The sequence below is a fragment of the Epargyreus clarus genome, unplaced genomic scaffold, assembly GCF_041222505.1.
Source record: "Epargyreus clarus isolate Ecla_fem2 unplaced genomic scaffold, WU_Ecla_fem_2.2 ptg000001l, whole genome shotgun sequence".
Taxonomy (NCBI): Eukaryota; Metazoa; Arthropoda; class Insecta; order Lepidoptera; family Hesperiidae; genus Epargyreus; species Epargyreus clarus.
In genome coordinates, this window is record NW_027332209.1 from 2,224,820 (window position 1) to 2,246,018 (window position 21,199).

General features: G+C 33.8%; 1 protein-coding gene across 1 annotated transcript in view; it reads left to right on the top strand.

Moving 5' to 3' along the window:
- Positions 1 to 723: 723 nt before the first annotated feature.
- Positions 724 to 21,199, top strand: part of LOC140742959 (uncharacterized) — a 121,094-nt gene continuing 100,618 nt past the window's right edge. The window contains exon 1 of the mRNA XM_073074072.1: positions 724 to 850. The gene's annotated coding sequence lies outside the window, so the exon portion shown is untranslated. The remainder of the gene's footprint in view (positions 851 to 21,199) is intronic.

Consider the following 21,199-nt stretch of genomic DNA (forward strand, 5'->3'; position numbering starts at 1 on the left):
CATGTAAACAGTACTCTTTAATTTCATCATAGAGTATATAAAAACGAATTAGCTTTTTAGTTTTATTACTTCACGTTATTCAGAATTTGAATGTGTCTGGGATCAATCATTTAGTAATTAAAAGCTATCATTTCTACAAAAAAGTGAACAAAAGTATTGCACAAATGGAAACCAATTTGTTAATCCGAAATGAAATGTTGAATAACACTGGTGTAGTATTACTTAAATTAAATTATTACATTTGTTTTGTTTACAGCTTACATATTAAATTTATTTATTTTTTTGCAAAGTCAGTATAATTTTATTTCTCGTTCCAGCGAATCTGTATCTCTTTATTTTTATTTATTTACGAATTTGTGTACACAGAAACATAACAAAAAAGAGGATTAATAAGAAATATAGTACAAAGGACTACTATGTATAATATCTACTATGTTCAAAGAATGAAAAAAATATAAATAAAAAGCCTTTTATTTTTTGCATAAAAAATACAAATTTATATTACAAATTGTCATTATAATTTATATTTATAAACGGATTATTGTTTGAATAAATATATATATATATATATATATATATATAATGCAAAATAAAAAATGGTTAATAAAATAAATGGATCATAAGTTATGAGTCGTAGCGCGGCTACGGCGTAGCAGCGCTACGGGGTCCGGGCATCATTTGGTACCATAATATGACTCGGAGACTGCGCGGGTCTCAGTGCTACGCGGGTTACGTTTGTGAGCGGACGTGTGACGTGTGTTAGAGCAGAATACGCGCTTAAATAGTTCCTAACCGTACGCCCGATCGCTAGAAGCGGCGAAGCGAAGCAAATGTGATTTTAAAATAAACGGTGAGTGAAGTGCATTTTTTCTTTGTAATTTTTTAAGTGTGTGAAAAGTGATCATGCTTCGTCTGAAATATTTTTTGTTGTATAAGAATGGTGTTATCTCCGGCGGAAGGCGGCGAGGGTGAAATTTATATGTTTGTTTGGTAGTTCGGCCGTGATAATAGGATTTTATGATACCGAATTTCTTCATACATTACCTACTATATTAATCGAATCGTTTGGCCTTTTACGACAGTGGTTTAGTTAACTGTTATGGAACGGTTATACTCGTATTCCCGACGGAATTGTTCCGATACGAAATTTTGTAATGCGGTTAATAATTATGCTTTAGCTTTGTTATTTGGGAGCTGAAAAGCAATATATACATAATCTCCCCTTCAATAGATTGTTATTTTGTACGAACTTTATGTAATTTCTTTGTTTAAACTTAGGATACTTGGACCATGTATAAAGTATATTTTAATGCAGTTTTCGTGTTTCACAAAACTACAATACAATGCAATAAAGAAATAATAAAACATATTACAATACTAAATATGAACTTATATTTTAATCATTTAAATATACGAATAGTTTAAATTATTTTTTATGAAAAACCATTTGAAGATAAATATTCTTATAACAAGAGAAACTGAGCCATAATGGCTTCTAATCAACCTAGATATGGAATTCCATAAGTACAACAAATAGTTGTTATGTTAGCAGCAGCCCTTCTGGCTTGAAATAAGTAACAAGCAATTTTTTATATAAAAGGAACATCTTACATTATGTATAATGACACTGTACGCTACAAAAATTTAACTTAAAATTTTCGTATCTATGAATAAAATATTTATGATTTGTGATATGATAAATATTTATGATATGATTATGATAAAAGAATTTATTCAAACTATAATTTATTTTTGAACGTCTTAAGTTTTTTTTAGATTAAAATTCTTGTCTACTAGTATTTTATGTCTACCGCCTACAGGCAGTATGGATGAGGATCCTTGAGTACTTATTAGACGCAACTAATGTATTGACACCTGAACATAACTGCAACAATTATGTAAGGTGATCTAGTCAAGCGTCAGTAAAAAACCCTTAATATACAAAATATTATTTGAATATACCAGTTCCATAATCCCAAATGTTAGTTTATTTTCTGACTAGGTGGTGGCGTTAATGCGTAATACTGAATACTCGGATCAGTATTATATCAAAGGTTATCTACAACTAATCTTCTCTTTGATGTTATAAGCAAACGTAGTGTAAGCGTGATATAGCATACATATTTATTAATTAATCGTCGGAAAAAACATATAGAATAAAAATAATTCCTGAAAATCTTATCCGTTTATATTCTACTTGTGTTTTATTGTAAACGTTTTTACGAAATTTAGTTGATAGTAGTCTTATCTCCAGCAACACTGACTACAACCTTTTTATTTGAGCTTTTTTGCCCTATTTCTGGACGCAAGCCTCTTTCCACAAAAGTTAGAGATTTATAGTGTAGTCCACCACGATTCTCCAATACGGGTTAGTGGATGAAAATTGGTTAAATAGAAGAAGAAAAAGAGGACAATGTCCTTATTTATGTTATGAAAATATAATATTTTACGATTTATATATATATTTTTTATATATGTTTACTAATGTAGAAAAACATTATGCGCCGGATTATTATATGTACCATTGTACGATATCATGTGTTTATTTTTATGGAAATATCGGGTTATTCAAATACTCTATCTATTTCTATGTTATAATCATATGAGATATACTACTTTCTACGTGTATAATTTATTGTAGTCTTCCTTAAAATAACATACATTTTATAAACGTGGTAAAGAAAGTTAGTATAATTATAATAAAAAGCATAATTTATTTAATGTGCAACTAACATTTCAGTAGAGTCGGTCTTTCTAAAGGCTTTGATATTCCAAGTTACATTACATATACGCATTGAGACATCGTTAAATCCTTCCTATTTAGTTCACCACTCAGTTTCTAGAACTCTCCGTCGTATAGAATTAATTAAAAAACCCGTAGAGCTGAGAGCGTGTCATTATGTAGAGTCGGCATTTGGCCAACTTTAATTACAAGTTGCTAACAGTCTGTCACGCTGGAAGCTGACGTATTAAATATTTGATGAAGGTTCTACGTCGATCAAAGTATGAAAATAGGTGTAATTTACAAAATGATATATTATTATTTATTTTAATAGACATAAAATAATATTAATACTTAATTAACGATGAAAAGGTATTGTTAAAGAAATTGACGTTGCTAATTGGCTTGCAATATATCTGATGGTAAATAAACACTGATCCTTATTGGTAATTCAAATCAGATCCAAAACAGAATTCTTGTCAATAACAAAATAAATACATGATCACTTAGAACACTCTTCGCACTAGAACACAGCAGCATTACTTCTGTTTTAAAAGCCTTTAGTCTTTTAGAACCCTTTATGGTTCCAGTCTGGAGGCATTATTGTCACTCCTGTTTTGACTCAAAACAGCAGTGCTAAACGCTGTTGTGTTTTGGTATGAAGGGTGTGGCGAGGAAGACATTTTTTTGCATGGTATTCCGGCTTAGTCTACAGGGCGGCACATTAGTGACCGAACACAGGTATATAATCTTATCTGGGGTTGACTACAGATGTCCCTAAGCGGCAGTAGCTACTTACCATCAGGTGGACTGCATGCTTGTTTGTTCCTTCTATACATAGATTAGTAAATATTACTTACTTCTAACAAGAAAATGTAACCAGTTTTGACAATTTAAATTGTCACAGTTAGCTATTTTCGAGTTTGAAAAATATTAAAAAAAATTACGAATGAAACGACATTTCTTCACACTTTTTCTTCGATTTCGTGTTGTTTTTGTACCACTTTATTGCACATGTCGGCATTGTTCCGCGTAAATAACACCATGACAGTCGGAGACGTAATGGGCAAATGGCTGACTGCTGGTCAGCCATTTTGCCATTTGTGGCTTCCTTCAAATACAAGGCGGTGAGATATCTATACTAATCTATGCTTCAATATTACAAAAAAGTCGTACTTGATACCGATACCTGTCGTAATATTTGCCAAAAGCTCCGAACGCTACAAATTTCTATAAGCCCGTACTAACTTTATATAGCTTATGGAGCTTTAAGCTTTCAGCTTATTAACTATGTTCGCTTTCATAGTTAAACCAAGTGATAATTAATTTATAATGCATATGACAGATAACGGAGCCTGCCTCGTATTCGATACTGAATTTCCGGAATTTGTATCAGATATTATTATCACTATCTTTTTACTGCTAATATTGTGTATAAATATTTTTTGCAACTGAAGATGCGTCATTCCTCGGTTGTTTATATGAAAAATTGAGCGACGTCAAACGCAGTCGAGAGTTGGATGGGTGACCGCGAATGGAAGCTTTATGTGTACTGCCGTGGTTCTTAGGGTGCATTAAACCACCAATTCCTGTGGTATGCCCGTTAATAATGAAAAATCCATTCAATTTTTATGCACGCTAGATCGAAATTTGACAATGGCTGTATAAAAAAATTGTAAAATGTTGATCTTTACATTATCGTTAAACATTGGATCGATTGAATATTAATAACGCATCCCCGTCACCCCGTCGGCGATATTTCCGGTAGTTAAAAGACATCCGACAAGATTTGACATTGACTTTAAACATACTTGCTCTAAGCCTTTTCCAGTACTCCAGAAAACATCCGAACCTAACACTGGCCGTACCCTTTAGAAGCGTTACAGTAAATAAATAAATTACTTATTCGTCATGAACCCTTACTATATAGTTCTAACATACAAAAGTTTGTTATAAGCCTGCAATTTTGTGTTCTAGTCTTTTAGAATCCTAGTGTCAGTCTATTTCTACCAAATATCAGAAGTGTTAAGCGTTGCTGTGTTCTGGTTTGAAGAGTATGGTAAGGGGGAAACTTTCCCGATGCGTTCCAGCTTAGTCCTCAATGGTAGCGGCGCATCTGAAGTCGACCTCAGTTAGGAATCTAATCTTATCTGGGGTGGATTTGTGGACAGTAGGCATTTACTATCAGGCGGACTGCGTGCTCGTCTGGTCCTATATTATAAGAAAGGCATTAAGTGCAAAAAGCGTAATTTTTAATAAACTAAAGCGTAAAGTGTAATAAGGTCAGTACAACTGTGATACGATGAGTGCAAAACGGGACTACTCACTATAGAGCGCCGGCATTTCGCCAACTTCAATTACAAATTTCCACAATGTATTGGAACGGTGTCCAACGTTCCCTACAGTGACTTGACAATAACAATGTAATAGATGAGATTTGGTAATAACATTACAGTATTAAAATACAATGCAATATCAAACTATACAAAGTAGTGTTATTATTAGTAGGTATTAGATTGTAGCCTTTATACGCATTTGGTAAATAAAATTGAGCATACTGATAAATTTTATCAACAACAACGAAGACGACGACAACAATATAATACAACAACAACAACGACAACAACAATACAACACAATAACAAGACCCTGGTTGAACAAGTACAGTTGTACCAGGGCGATATCAACGCCATAACTAATTCTAGTACGAAGTAGTTCTGCGTTTCGGTGGAAGGGTTTGGATGTGGGTTATGAAGGTAGTGTGATCGACTCCGGCGGCACCACCGCCACACCTATTTCATCCTAATAGCAGCAGTGTTAAGCGCTGCTGTGTTCCGTTTAGAAGGGTGTGGTAAGAGAGACATACTTTTCCGAGGTGTTCCAGCTTAATTCTCAGGGGAGTGGCGCGTCTGTGGCCGACCTCAGACAGGAATATCTAATCCTGTCTGGGATTGATTACAGATGTCCATGGGCGGCAGTAGCCACTTACCATCAGGTGGACTGCATGCTCGTCTGCTACTCCTATACTATATAAAAATATGGACGTGACCAATTACCACCAGATGAACTGCAATGTCATATGTTACTTATACATCTAGATCTACTTATGCCCATCAGTATAAATTAACTTAACTAATTTGTGCCAACCAAAGTAAAGACTTATTTACTAAACGATACATTCATTAATATGTTCGTCTGTAATGTATATGCGATATAGACCTCTGTATTTAATTATAATTTTGTGTATTTGTTTATATTGTCTGAAATAAATGATTATAAATATAAATAAAATTTATAATTCGACATGTATCGCCTAAGAAAATTGATCTTCGGTAGTCAAAAATTAAGTAAAATTGAGCATTAGTCCTCAAGGTTCGTGTGCTGACCAGGCAGACATCAAAATTACAAATTTAGATTTACATTTTGGGTCTAGCTATTTAATTATTCGTCTTTATGTGTGTAGAATAATTTATTCGGGCTCTTGTACTGAGTTATTCGGTATAACGTAAGGGTAGTAGGATGCTTCGTGGCTGATATTGCGAAGGCACCATCATTACATCTATGTTACCTAATGTTACAATTACTTCATAGACTTACAGGTTACATACAGACTTACATGTCGGATACCTTACTACAAAGCACAGACCTGTTCCCGTAGTATGAAGTTTTACGTTTTTAAAAAAAATACTGTTTTTGTATTTTGTATTGGGTACTGTATCGAAGCAAAACAAATACAGATCTCTGCTACAAAGACATTTTATTTTAATATCATTATAGTAGCAAACGATCATAATCCAGATGGTAAGTGATCACTGCTGTTCGTGAACGTCTGTAACAAACTCCATGTAGAACTAGGGTTCTACTTAATGCCGATATCAGTTGCATTGACATTTCCGAGGAGTTAAATGCTTGCCCCATAAATGTAAATCAGCGCGCATCCATAATCTTCCGTCGAAATGCTATTAAACAACTGATTTATGCTAGAATAGGTTTAACATTGCAATCGGCCTGAATGAACCATATTGATTCTACCACCTTTGAAAAGCTCACATTGAATGTATGTGATGTGTGTCATGTGTCATTTATAGAAATTCAATCATTATCATATATCATTAAATGAATTACAAGTTAGCTTGTTGCTTCAATTTAATGAAAAAGTATTTCTGATATTTTTAATGACGTGCAAAAGTTATCAGAGCCTAACAAAACGAAACTTTTAGTTACTTATTTGTCGGCTTCTGTATAATAAATCATGTCTCTATCATTACTTAAAGACTTGTAATTAAAGTTACTTATAATGAGAGTGTCTCGACGCTCTTTGGGCTCTTAGAAGCATAAACGATTCACTCAGAGATTTTTTAATTAGATTTATACTTTTTCTACGAAGAAATGATGAATATGAGAATTTTACATATCTATTTTCTTATACTGGAGTAAATATAGTCCTGCGGTTTGTGGTAAATGTCCTGTCGGAACCGATCTACAAAGTTAAGCAATTGTGGTTGTTATAGTGGTTATTGACCAAATTTACGAGGGCACGTTAAAGTGCCAGGTTACGTTGTTATTATTTATTTATATAATTATGTACAATATGTATTTTACGCACTGAATTAAAATATTACACGTACTTAGGAATACTCTCAATATGCTATTTAGTAGACAATATTTGTCAATATCGATATCGGTATCTTATCGTTGTTTTGAAAACATTCAACACGAGTTGGGCACTAGCCTGTACTTTTCAGCAAATACGCATTGGAGCAGCATGCTTGACACTGAAGGCTCCGCTCTCTCTGTCATAGGGAGAGAAACATGTTTTGTCAGTGGAACATTAATAGAGTTGCAGATTATTATAGATTATTTTAAACACGTTATTTTATTAACTAATATGAATTCGTTCAGGACAATAGATAAGTTAACCACGCTTAACATTAAAGACTTTCGACATAATGAGAAACGACCTCATGGGTAAGAAACACAATATGTTATACATTATAACGGTTGACTATTACGCAAATTAGTGCTTAACGTACATGTTAAGAAGCCTTTTTTTATTTTCTTTTCATTTGAAAACATAGTGAAAACTTAGTGACAACACAAATTGAGTCGTTAAAAACCATTCAACGAATGATATTAAAATAATAGTATGTTTAATCCCATACCTTGTACAATGTTGTAATTCATTGTACACGATATAGTCATAACATTTAATACTTTAAATTTGTTTACAATTATTTGTTAAATTGGCTGTGCAATTAATAATTATTCCATTTCATTTCATAATTTATTTTAATTATTTATAAAGCTTATTACCAGATTTTTACCGAATTCACTTAACTAACTTTCTGATATACTGTTTGTGATATAGTGTCGATCTCTGATTCAATGGACAAATAAATAAAACGAGTCTGTAAACACAAGAGCGACTGAATAGTCGTATATCGACGACCGTCGCGAAGGGTCTGTTATAGAAGAATGTTTTGGGGATATCTTTCCTACTATTTTTTAAAATAAAACTTGATTGGCACAAGAAGGCTATTTCAGTGCACTACAGGTACACTGTAGATTTTTATAGAATAACATGTACACACGAGTATGGCTCATACTGGCTCCAAGTTAAGATAATTGAAACCAAAAAATTGTGCAAATATGCAAAATCTATTGAATAGGGTTTGTAAGACATCACTGGCGCCTTGCGGCCAAAGTTGATCGTGGTAGCAATGGGCTATACCCGTCAGCCGCGTAACCTGTAGCGCATATGTTAGCTCCCTTATTGATAATAATCAATCTTTTGATATACCGAAATAATAAAAAAAAATATAGTGAGAATGACGTCAATCATTCTTCATTGATGGCTCGTTTGTTCAATCATTGATGGCCAAAACGTTATACGGGATAGATTGATTATTAATAATTATCGTTAGTCCCAATCTGTCAATTTGTTGAACATGAGGTTAGTTGGACCTCAGGTGGCTTTATAAGAGGCTCCTTCGCCTAACAAAGTGACATAGGCCGGAATATAATTATCGGGGACACTTAATGCAATTAGCTTCCCGGCTTGTGTACGTTTCTCCTAATCGGAAAAATAACCAAAGCCTCTTACTGAGAAGTTACGTTTACTGACATTAATTAATTAATACTTATGTATGACAGATTGCAAATTAACTTACGATGTATACTTTAGATGTAGTATAAATTGATTATTTGTGTGTATTTAGTGATTTTCCCTATAAATTTTCTATGCAAATTTGCTCGTTAACATAAATAATATTACGGGTATAAAGTACTAAGGCGGTCCTCCACGGTTCGGTTTGCACGAACGTTCTTGCCGCGGACGTGTAAGATGTGGAATGAACTTCCTCCTGAGGTATTCCCGGAGCGCTATGATACGGGGCTCTTCAAAAAAGGTGCAAAAAGAGCTCTCATACAAAGCCGGCGATGCATTGGCGACTCCTCTGGTGTTGGAAATGTCAATAGGCGGCGTTGACTACTTTCCATCAGGTTCCGTCTGCCTAATCGTTAGGTTATAGGATAAAAAAAAAAAAACTAAAATAGTAATGAAAATGCCAAAGTTTTTATTTATTTTTAAATGTAATACAAGACAATTATATATATTATGATTAATAATTATTATAGTATGAGAATAATAACCTAAATCCTTAACAGGATGCGATTCCTACACGAGGTCGATAGGAGTGTGCTACGCGCAATTAATATATTGTTACGTAATTAGAGCCAGTCGCTCGCAACCTACTTGTACCCTTAGTATGAGTTTTTACAAGAATTACTGTTTTGGTATTTGTTTACTTATTTGCCCATACACTTCCAATCAGCGCCCCTAGCGGATTGTATCAGAACTGATTGGATATATGTGGGAAATACGTAAACAAAAACAAAGTTCGCACTATTAGCTGTATTCATTAAAAGTCTTCAGTAGCATTACCATGAGTTGGCATAGAAACGCCACTATAGAAATGGTAAATAGAAAACTATTGTAATTTTGCTAGTGAATAACATAACTACTATCGTTACGGTATTTCTTGACAACGTCTGTCAAATTAATGACTCATGGGACCGAATTTGTATGGCAATAGATCATAATGACATTCGCTAGCGATTTGATTTCGATAGGTTTTTTACGTATCGAGTTACGTCACTACGGATTTTAGTTCTACGAGTAACCACCAGAGGCGCTGTAAAATTTTTCATACATTTATTTTACGCAGTCGCTAGCAAGTACTTTTGTAAACTTATGGTAGTGCTACTGATCATCTACATACCAAAAAGCAGCTATACACACGATTTCTATTAAAAATATAATCAGTTTATCGGAAATAGGCTTATCTGAGGTCGATGGGATTTCTATCGACAAATCAGATCTGGGATAACTGAGTATCTCATTATATTGATGTTCAAGTGTGTTTGCGAGATAAAAGGTCTTGAGATTATAGATTGTAAGGACGTAAAACATAACTTTGTATACCCAGTATTTTTGTGCATAGTATATACATACATTGCTATAAATGTTCCTACATATATACACGATGACCAGCTTGTCGGAACGGTTAATGTGGTCACCTAATTCACAGAGGGTTCCGGGTATATCGGATACCCGACCAGACAGATATCTAAATTTTAGATTTATTTTTTGTGTCTGCGTGTTTGTGTATTTGTCTTTCTGTCTCACTCACCACACTTTCAAAGCGAAACAGCAGCGTTATAAGACAGAAATAGGTGTAGCGATGGTGTCCACAATCTTCCACTTTCAAATTTCATTTACATTTATTTTGAAACTACAAACAAAAATATAACTTGTTTAAAGCAATTCATAATACTACAAAAGTCAGTTAACCCGCTAAATAAGTAGGACTTAACCAACGTTGGATTTATTGAAACGAAACCATGTCAAGTGTAAAGTTTTCATATTTTCCGTATATTTAATACTTTGTAGTTTCCATCTGTCTGTTTGTTCCATTGTGAGTATTATGCGGGAATTGAACGTGAATAGTTTTACAAGAACCAAGCCACATAATTTTGCTGAGTAAATGTCTTTTGAGGTCAGTGAGTGAAAGTGAAAAATTTTCTTAACATTTTATGACCCGCAGCCATAGATTAGTAAAGATTACTCGCTCCTAACAAGTAAATGTAACCTTTTGACAATTGTCACTGTCATCTATTTTCGTGTTTGAAAAATATTAAAAAAATATAGTTTTTAGATCATTTACGAATAAAACGATATTTCTTCGCAATTTTTCTTCGATTTCGTGTCTTAACTGCGCATGTCGGCATTATTCCGCGTAAATTACACCATGACAGCTATTAAACGGCTGACAGAAATGTCAACCCTTTAAGTCATTTAATACCTTCCTTCAATTACAAGGCGGTGAGATGGGATTATAACGATCATTATCTATGTCTATGAATATAATTGCACTTTATCTAATTCAACTGCAGACTTAAGATATCTATTCCTACTTCTATTTACTGTATAGAAAGGCGGCAGAACGACCGAGGGCTCATCGAGGTGGTTGATACCACTGTGACGGTGACCAGATTTCTAACATAAAGCAATTTTTGCGCTTGTGTAAAAGGGTGTAAATGCCGACTGACTTTTTATAATATAGGTGTAGTAGACGAGCATACAGTCCACCTGATGGTAAGTGGCTACTGCCGCCCATGGACATCTGCAATCAACCCCAGATAGGATTAGATAATCCTACCTGAGGTCGGCCACAGATGCGCCACTACCCCTGAGGACTAAGCTGGAACGCCTCGGAAAAGTCTGTCTCCCTTACCACACCCCTCAAACCGGAACACAGCCGCGCCTAACACTGCTGTTATAAGGTAGAAATAGGTGTAGCGGTGGTGCCGCCGGTGTCGAACCACAAAGGGTTCTACCACCTTCAAAAACATATAAAGTATAATATTTTAGTTCTCAGGAGTGGCAACGTATCTCTGATTGGTACTCATTGGTACTCTCCTTTTGTACGAACTAGTCACTGATGTTTATAGGCGACAGTGACCACTTATCATCTGATTGACTGCATGCTCGTTTGAGACCTACATCCTGTGGAAACTCCAACCTAAATATTTTAATATATTTATAATATTTTTATTTTGGTGTACAATGTACAGGAGGGAAATTGTAACATATTTGTCACGTCATCTATGATACGTTTCACGTAAAAGTCATTTCGATCTAAATCGAATCCCGGATTCATCGTGCAAGACAACAGGCGTCGGGATAGATCGTGTCTTGTTTGAATTTAAAAGCGGTGAAATCTTTCGTGGTTCGACTGCAGAGGTACTATTGACCTATTTTTTTATTTATTTTTAATATAGGAGTAGCAGACGAGCATGCAGTCCACCTGATGGTAAGTGGCTACTGCCGCCCATGGACATCTGTAATCAACCCCTGATAAGAAACGGAACACAGCAGCGCCTAACACTGCTGCTGTTAGGCGGAAATAGGTGTGGCGGCGGAGCCCTCGGAGTCGAACCACAAAGGGTTCTACCACTTTCAGAAGATTTTTTAAAAGAAGTGTTTTTTTATAATATAGAAGTAGCAAACAAGTATGCAATCTATCTGATGGTAAATTATCTCTGTCGCTTATGAACATTTGCAATATATCTTATCATAATAATCAACCCTGATAGTCAGTACTGAGTTGAAACCCCTCGGATAAATATATCTCCCTTTGAACAAAAACAAAGCGTTTAACACTGCTGTTCTAAGCAGTAATAGGTACCTATTATATTCTCTTTTATAGGGAACTAGGGCCTAGAGGAACTCGGTCTCTCAATTCGGGTTTTGAACCCTAGGCACGCACCTAATTTTTCAAAGTTAAGGTGAACGGAAGCATCGAAGACGTCTGTGAGTCATTTAATGAATAAAATTGTGTGAAGTCTACTGATACTCACTTGGCCAGCGCGGTAGACTATGGCCTATACCGCTTTTACTCTAAGAGTAGTCCGGTGCCCAGCAGTGGGAGAATAATGGATCGACGACGACGAAAGAGACATGATAAAGTCCAAGAATGACCTACAAGCATATAGCTTCACAAGCCATAATTCCTCAACTTTATACCTTCAACCCTTATCCATTTTTATTAAGGCGGATATTCGATTTTCTCTATACCCAAAATATATCACCACAGAGAAGAATCAATTACTAGAAGTGTTTTTATCCGTTGAATAAACTAGTTTGTTTACGAAGGGATTTCTAGGCTCGCGTTGGTTTACTCATATTATCATTTCATATTATTCTTGGTTATGCCACTTTGTAGAATGCTGTTTTAGGTCGGTTCGGTAGAAATTATATATTCGCATCGGTTTTGAGGGAAATATATTCGTAGGGGGAAATCGGCTAGATACAAATTTTGGGTGGGTGGTTAATAAATATTGGTGCTGTATTTTTATTTAACTTGTAAGTAAGGGTAGATGACATTTTATTGTATTCTCAACGAAGTAGGTAATTATATAACTCAGTACCCGGCTAAAGTTCCTGTTGAATACTTGTTGTCTTTGAGTAACTTGAGCTTCGAAATACAAAAAATACTGGTATTTACGGGTTTCGTCATGTTACGTCCTTTTCACAGTGACTAAGAAATAGTAGTAAATTCATTCTTTCTAGATTATTTGCTTGTAAACTTCATTTGCTGTTTAATAACCAACACAAATTGCCTTCATTATAAAATTATATTGTTTGGGAATTTCAATGAAACATTAAACGTGAAAACAAATACTTTGTATAATGTAAGAGGTCATAACGTTCGAAGTCCATTTTTTAATTAATAAAAGAGCGGAAACATTCCAAACTATAATGAGTTTTTCCCACACAATGTAAACAAGACGACCTCCCATTAAAGAGGGTATTATATTTGTTCGGTCCTTTTGGGTCATGTTCAAACTATGTTGAAACTTAGAACAATACACATGAGGACGAATGTTCCGAAACGGAAATCAACCGGATGCTTTAGTGAAAACACCGGTGCATAATGTGAATAAGAATTGTAAGTGTACTTGAAAAGCAATTTGAAATTTAGTGTGAAAAGGAAATGTGTTTGCTATACTCTAATATTAAGATTAGTACTTGGATGGCCGAGCTTTGCTCAGTGTTTTTTAACCGACTTCAAAGAAGGAGGAGGTTTCTCAATTCGAACGTATATGTTTTTTTAAACGACATGTTCTAATAATAAAACCTAGCTAGATCGATTTATCGCTCCCGAAACCCCTGTAAATACAAAATTTCGAGAAAATTGTTGGAGCCATTTCCGAGATCGTTGATATAAATATATATACAAGAATTAGATTTTTTGTGACGTGAATCCTTGTTTCTATAATCCAGCTACGAGTACCACTAGGTAGGAGATCTGAAGTTATTCTATAGGTATAAAGCTTTTAAGTCTACTACTAAGTAGTCTTTACTATATATAGACATTTGTAATGTCCGATTAAATAAGTTTTCCTTATAAGCACGATCACAGATTTACTATAAACTTAGAAGCCAAGATAAAATACCTTAAATGAATATGTCCATCGTCCACCGTAGCACACCCTTCAAAATAGAAGAAAAAAAATTAACACCGCTGATATGAGGAAAAATAGTCGTGACAGTTCCCTTATTTGATTTAAAGAGATATAACATTTTTAAGTATAAATTTGTATTTTTATTAATAGTAGTCATGAGATAATAAGAAAAGAAAAGAAACAATTTACGCGAAAGAGTAAGTACAGTATGAATAAGCATTTTATTCAAGCAATAATTCGCTATATTGCCAGAACGTTAATTACTGCGCAAAATACATAAACTAGTAGCGAAAACCCAATAAATAAGATCCAACAACAGGAACAACATCGGTAAATAATTACTCACATCCGTAACACACGCACGCAACAATTTACTAATGGTCGGTTCGGTCGCGAATCAAAACAGAGGTGATAAAACATCGGTCGCGGAATACTCCGTGGACCAAACAGCAACTCGGAATCAACGGACCTCATAAATGAGGTCACGAATTACGTATCAAATTGTTTTAACGGTTACTCGTTATGATCTTTCAGTACTCTTCGAGGTAATTGTGATGCGATGATTAAAACTTGCAGAAAAAGACCTCATTAATGAGGTCATGAATAATGCTTCTCAATTTTTTTTTGTCAATCTATACGTGTTTTTATAATGTTTAGTCGCAAACCAAATCTGTATTTATAAATCCCAGTCATAAGGTGACTAGTCAATAGTTCACCTATTTCTAAAAATAACAACACAATCATTTTATTTCTTAGTTTTCATGGAATTTCAATAATAAAAATCCGTTTGCGAAACTAAATTGACGTAGTAAAATATCAGTTACGAAATATCAAATTAAATTAAATGTAAAAGCTTCTCTATTTTAATGTCAATACCCTATTTTTTATTCGCAAAACAAGCCTGGTGAATAAATTTTAAGAAATTATAGACCTATTTTTTAACAAAGACGCTTTCTATACTCAGTCCCACACTAGGATTCGTGTAGTGAGTGCCATGGACATACACATAGACAAATATAAGAACTCCCAGACCCAGAAATATAAATCTATGTAAATTCATCATTTAGATTTCTGTCTGGCCGGGGATGGAACCCGGGACCCTTTTGGCGTTAGACCATTAGGGTGACCGCTCCGCCTTGCGGATCGTCATTAGTGACGTCACATATAGTAAGCACAAAAATATTTTATTCGCTACTCTTCATAGTATTTCAATGAGAACAATTCGCTTGCGACAAAAATTGATGTTTTAAGATATCAGTTGCGGAGTATCAAATTAAATCAAATTTAAATATTATTCTCTTTAAACACCAATCCTGTACCAATATTTATAACGATACGATGTAAATTTATAGATTTTGAAAATAAAATACAGGGTGAATCTCCATAATGTGCACATATTGAAACAGGTAAAATTAAACCGCATTTTGTCGACAAAAAAATGTAAAAAAAATAAAAAAAATTTTTTTGGGTTTTACGACCTTTTGAAATTATTTTTGGGAATTGTGCACCTGAAGTAAATAAATCGCTATAACTTTTACACTAAGAGGGTTATCAGGTTCAAACAAAAATAACAATGATTGCCAATGATAGGCCGTACTGATCCATAAAAAAAAAAACAAAAAGAAAATCGTCTTCCCAGGAAAAAAATGTCAGATTAGTGCAAAAAAGCACTTTTTTTAGGTAAAATTTTCAGTAATCATCAATTTCCTCAAAATAATCTAGGCATTTTATTTTTTATTATTATTTAATGCAATTCTACGTCGTATTAGCTTTCAAACACTAAAAAAATCACGCCTCTAACTCAAGTATAAAGTTTCCTACGAGCGCTTAAAGCGCTCTTTTAGTTCAAAAGTTATAGCGATTTATTTACTTTAGGTGCACAATTCCCAAAAAAAAACTTCAAAAGGTCGTAAAACCCAAAAAAAAAAATATTATTTTTTTTAATTTTTTTGTCGACAAAATGCGGTTTAATTTTACCTGTTTCAATATGTGCACATTATGGAGATTCACCCTGTATAATCCATTGCGAGTTATTTTTGGTTACTAGTAACAGTATTGTACTTATAGTCCAGTTGCTTGCTAACAAAACAGAGGTGATAAAACATTGGTCGCAGAATACCCCGAGGAACAGACAGCAACTCGGAAACAACGGACCTCATAAATTAGGTCAGGAATTACGTATTGAATTGTTTCATTCGTTATTGTTTACAGTCTTTCAATAGTCATCGAGGCGTTCGCCTATTTGTGATTTAATTTTTTACAAAGACCTCATTAACAACGTCATATATATGAGGTTATTGGATTTTTTTATTTTATCGAGTAGAACAACCCAGTGACTAAACATTTATGAAATTATAAACCCTATTGTTACCCTATTTATTCCATTTCATTGTATTTTAATAATAACATACAGCTTGCGTAACAAAATTGATGTTGTAAAGTATCAGTTGCGGAGTATCAAATTAAGTCAATGCAAATAATTTTCTATTTCAAAGTCAGTAGTCTACCGATACCTACTCTAATTTTGCAAGGTTGTGAAATGTATTGACTCAAAATATGATACACTAAAGTGACTTATGTTTGGTTAAATATTCTTATAATATATATAGAAAAATCGTTAAAAAGCCATTATTATAATACAAATACTCCATTTTTAACAGAGTTCATAATCTTACAGTAACTTGCTTAGGATATAGAAAATATTTCAAGGCACACAATCTTGCCTTTAATACGAAACATAGTAGCGTAAATTTTATATAATAAATCACACATGTGTAACATAAAATATTTAATTCGTATAATATCACAAAAGCTGACCATATTTAAATTCTATTACTGTAAAGCAGGCTAAATTCGGCAGACTTTTTGAGCAAAACAAAACGTGGCATACCTCCAAATATACGGAGCCAAGGCTATGCAACGAAATATGCTGTAACGAGGTCTACGGATTTTTACCATTCATTAGTTTCAATTATATCTTCAGTAAAATCGAGTATAGAATGGATGTCAATGGCATGTTCCAAAAAGATTATAAAATCAATTAAGATTATTGCAATAGACAATTGAGGTAATAAGAAGAGAATAATTATCACACAAAAACACCCCTGCGTCGTTTTAAATTTTACCAAATTAATTGCTAGCTTTTAAATTAATTGATTTCATGAGCGTAATCAGATTTATGGTCTTATTATTTACTCGTACATTGAATATACAAATTAATATCTTAAAAGCAGAATAGGTAAATCTCCAAAATTACTTAGCAAGATCAACTTTGGATGAACTTGGATGAATGAACGTGGCTAAGTAGGAACGTCTTGTGTAAGTATATGTGCTTTCACACAAGAACTAGAACATAACAGCGCTTACCATTACTGTTAGAAGGCAGAAATAGGTACCTATAGTGATAATACTTCGAACCGTGAAAGCTCCACCACCGTCCTACTACACCATTGACACCGAATATCAAATACAAGCAACTATATAAGGAGTCCTACCATATTTCATTACTAATTCCACGCTTAATTTTAAAAATATTATACCTACGCATTAATTAACAACTTCGTTAAAATTTTGTAACAGCATGTCGCGTCCCAATTCTGAACAGTTGACAGGATTCACCCCATAAAGGAGGTCACGCCGAGAAATGCATGGCATGACGCCAAAACGTGCGTGCCGCGCAAATTGCCATCCGTTAAGACTGACCACCGAAATGTGTCGTTAAAACTTAGGCTACTTACATAGTATCATTTTATTAATTAATGAAGTACTTAATATTGTATGTTGTACGGAGATTACCATGCTAATGACACTTTCTTTGGATAGCCTTGTAATTACTAAAACCTTATCGGAAGACTCATGGGGGTTTTGTACACCTGAATGAACAATCTGATTTAGATAACACACTAACTTGTTCCGTTCACAGCCAATTTATATTAAAAAGCATGGTATATTATGCTACATTCCTATGTTAGTTTCCCGGAGATCCGTGCCCAGCGGTGGGATATAAAAGGATTACAACTATCTAATAAATACTTATTTTATCAAATAATTATGACTATTCACGTATTAATTTTCAACAGCGGGCAGAGAATCCTATCTAACTCACGAAGTAGGTCGCGATGCATGGCATGACGCCAAACGTGCGTGCGGCGCAAATTGACGTCCGTCAAGGCTGACCGATGAAATATGCCGTACGTCTTTTGATTTTTAGGGTTCCGTACCCAAAATGTCTCCATACAATAAACCAGTATTTTTCGACATTTTTCGAACTAACTGTTAAACCGTACTAGGAAGACAGTTGAAATTTTTGTAATCTGTTAACATAGATAAGTAAAGATACTTCGCTGGCTTGAAATTGAATGAAGCCACAAACGGCTTATTAGTCAGTTCTTTTTTTTAATTCTTGACAAATAAAGACATTTTTAGAGAAAATTTACGAATAAATAACTAAGACTGCGTAATTTACATAATACATAAATAATTATTTCAAATATTTTAGGGACATTTTAGCACGGAGTCGTGGTAAAACTTTTTTTACGTTTCTTGTTAGGAGTAAGTAATCTTTACTAACCTATGTCTGTTAACTACGATACTTGTTATTATAATAAATAAAAATAAGAACAAAAAATATATTTTAATGTAGTAATTTTAATTTTATTTGTTGTTTTTTCGTTGTTTCATACTACGTATTGTGACGACTATTTCTTTTAATACCAAGTAATATTATTGTAACAATAATAAATTTAGGATTCTAACTACATTATCGCCATAAATATAAAAAATAATGAACATTTCATGGTACGGAAGCCTCCATGTGAGAGTTCCACTCGTACTTGGCCGATTATTTATTTCCTTACATTTTTGGGCTTGACCGTGGTTCATAGCCACAATATAAGTTGGTTCAATTGATATAAAACTGATATATCGTGATATCCGCTACGTAATAATAATAAAATGTATCCAATCCGCGATTAACTCCTCAGATAGATTTTTTTCCAGAAAATAACTGCTATTTTCTGTATTTCTACTAAAACTGAAAACTTAGATTTAATTTTAAATGTAAGTAACCGGAACTAAGCCACAACATTTCATACTACTAATTTTAATATTTTGAAACTTATTTTTATATTTTTCTCTTTCTTTTTAACATTGGGAGTATTAGGGTTACTTGTAAGTTGGAGATATTTTTAAAAATTATAAGAGGATGGAAACGAGTGCTCGAGCACATTAGTACATAAGCGCATTAGAGCTTTAGCGTTAGTATTAAAGCTATTTTTAAATTACGAAGTTTGTGAGAAATACGAGAACTGAATTATTTTAAAGAGAATCATGTTGAGATTTAATTCGACAAATTTCGATTATAAGAGAGATATTTTTTTCTACGAGTTGAAGAACATCATACACTATAATAGAAAATAATAATGACATAGAAATATACATGAAGTAATTAAAATTACAGAATAATGAGAACGCAATTGTACACTATAACAACAAAAATGTTATAACATAATATGTATGCACAAAAATACTGCTATCGACTACTGTTTACTTATTCGAAACTCATTAAAAAAATTGTAAACTCGCTTGTAAAATAAGCGACTAATTTGAAACAAATTTATTTAAATAATGGAGGGATGAATTGTCGTAAAATTGAATACCTCTAACAGAATGATGACCTATTTTGGTATAATCCAAATTTATCGTATAGAAATATTACATAAAAGCTACCATGCGAACGAATTGGCAAAGCGTCGATGAAAGAACCCACAACAATGGTTGTAAAAGCTCTCTAATGGACTTTTTCCATTCGTGGTCATGTACGAGTACTTTTAACTGTGCATGAAGTACATTTTGATCCATAAAAGTACCCAAATAAAATTGAAATGTCTCTTCGTATTTCCAAAACTGCAATCTTATATTAAATATGTAATATTACTTTAACCCTAAATACTATTAGTTTTACGCTGCTATTTAGTAACAAATTAGTAGAAATAAAATCCTATAGGACTGAAAATATTTTTAGTATGATTCGAGGAATGTTAGCTCAATGGCTTAAAATCTACCGCAACTCTGTAAGTGTAAGGTTCTTAATAGGGATTTATTTTCATTTATAAGTTAAAGAAAAAATTCGAGATGAAATCTACGCTACTAAAAATTTTATAATATTTTTAAAGTTTTCTGATGACTATCAATCCCACTAACCAGTGTGATGGAATATGGTAATCACGCTTTACAGTCTCAAAGGAGATGCATACACAAATGTTGTGCAATAATAGTTATATTGTGGCATGTATCAACCCCGACTTGGTCGTCATAGTGGACTATCAACTCAACCTATTATCATTAAAATAAGTAGGTAAGTCGCTTTGAATTTGGTCTACCACTACTTTTTGTGGTTTGACTCCAGTGGCACCACCGCCACACCTACATATTTCTGCCTATTAGCAGCAGTGTTGAGCGCTGCTGTGTTCCATTTTGAAGGGTGTGGTAAGGGAGACAGACGTTTCTGAGGCGTTCCAGCTTAGTCCAGGTAGTGGCGCATCTGTAGACGACCTCAAGTAGGAATATGTAATCCTATATGGGGTTGATTACAATGTCCATGGGCGGCAGTAGCCACTTAGCATCAGGTGGACTACATGCTCGTCAGGTACTCCTACATTTGTTAATTTATTTATTTATAACTTTATATACATTGCTTAGGCAAACATAACAGAATTTATCTAATTCGTTTGTCAAGCTTCGCGAGAAATTCCCCTGACGTCCTGCGAAATACGGCAACTGGTGTAAAAAAAAAACCCCGACTTGATCTTCACAGTAGACTATGAACTCATTCTACACCAACCATATAATACGTCAGTGCCCAACAATGGGACAGTACATTTAGTTACATACAATACTATCCAAGCTTTTCAGTGGTTGGTATAACTTAAATACGACACAGCGCTCCGG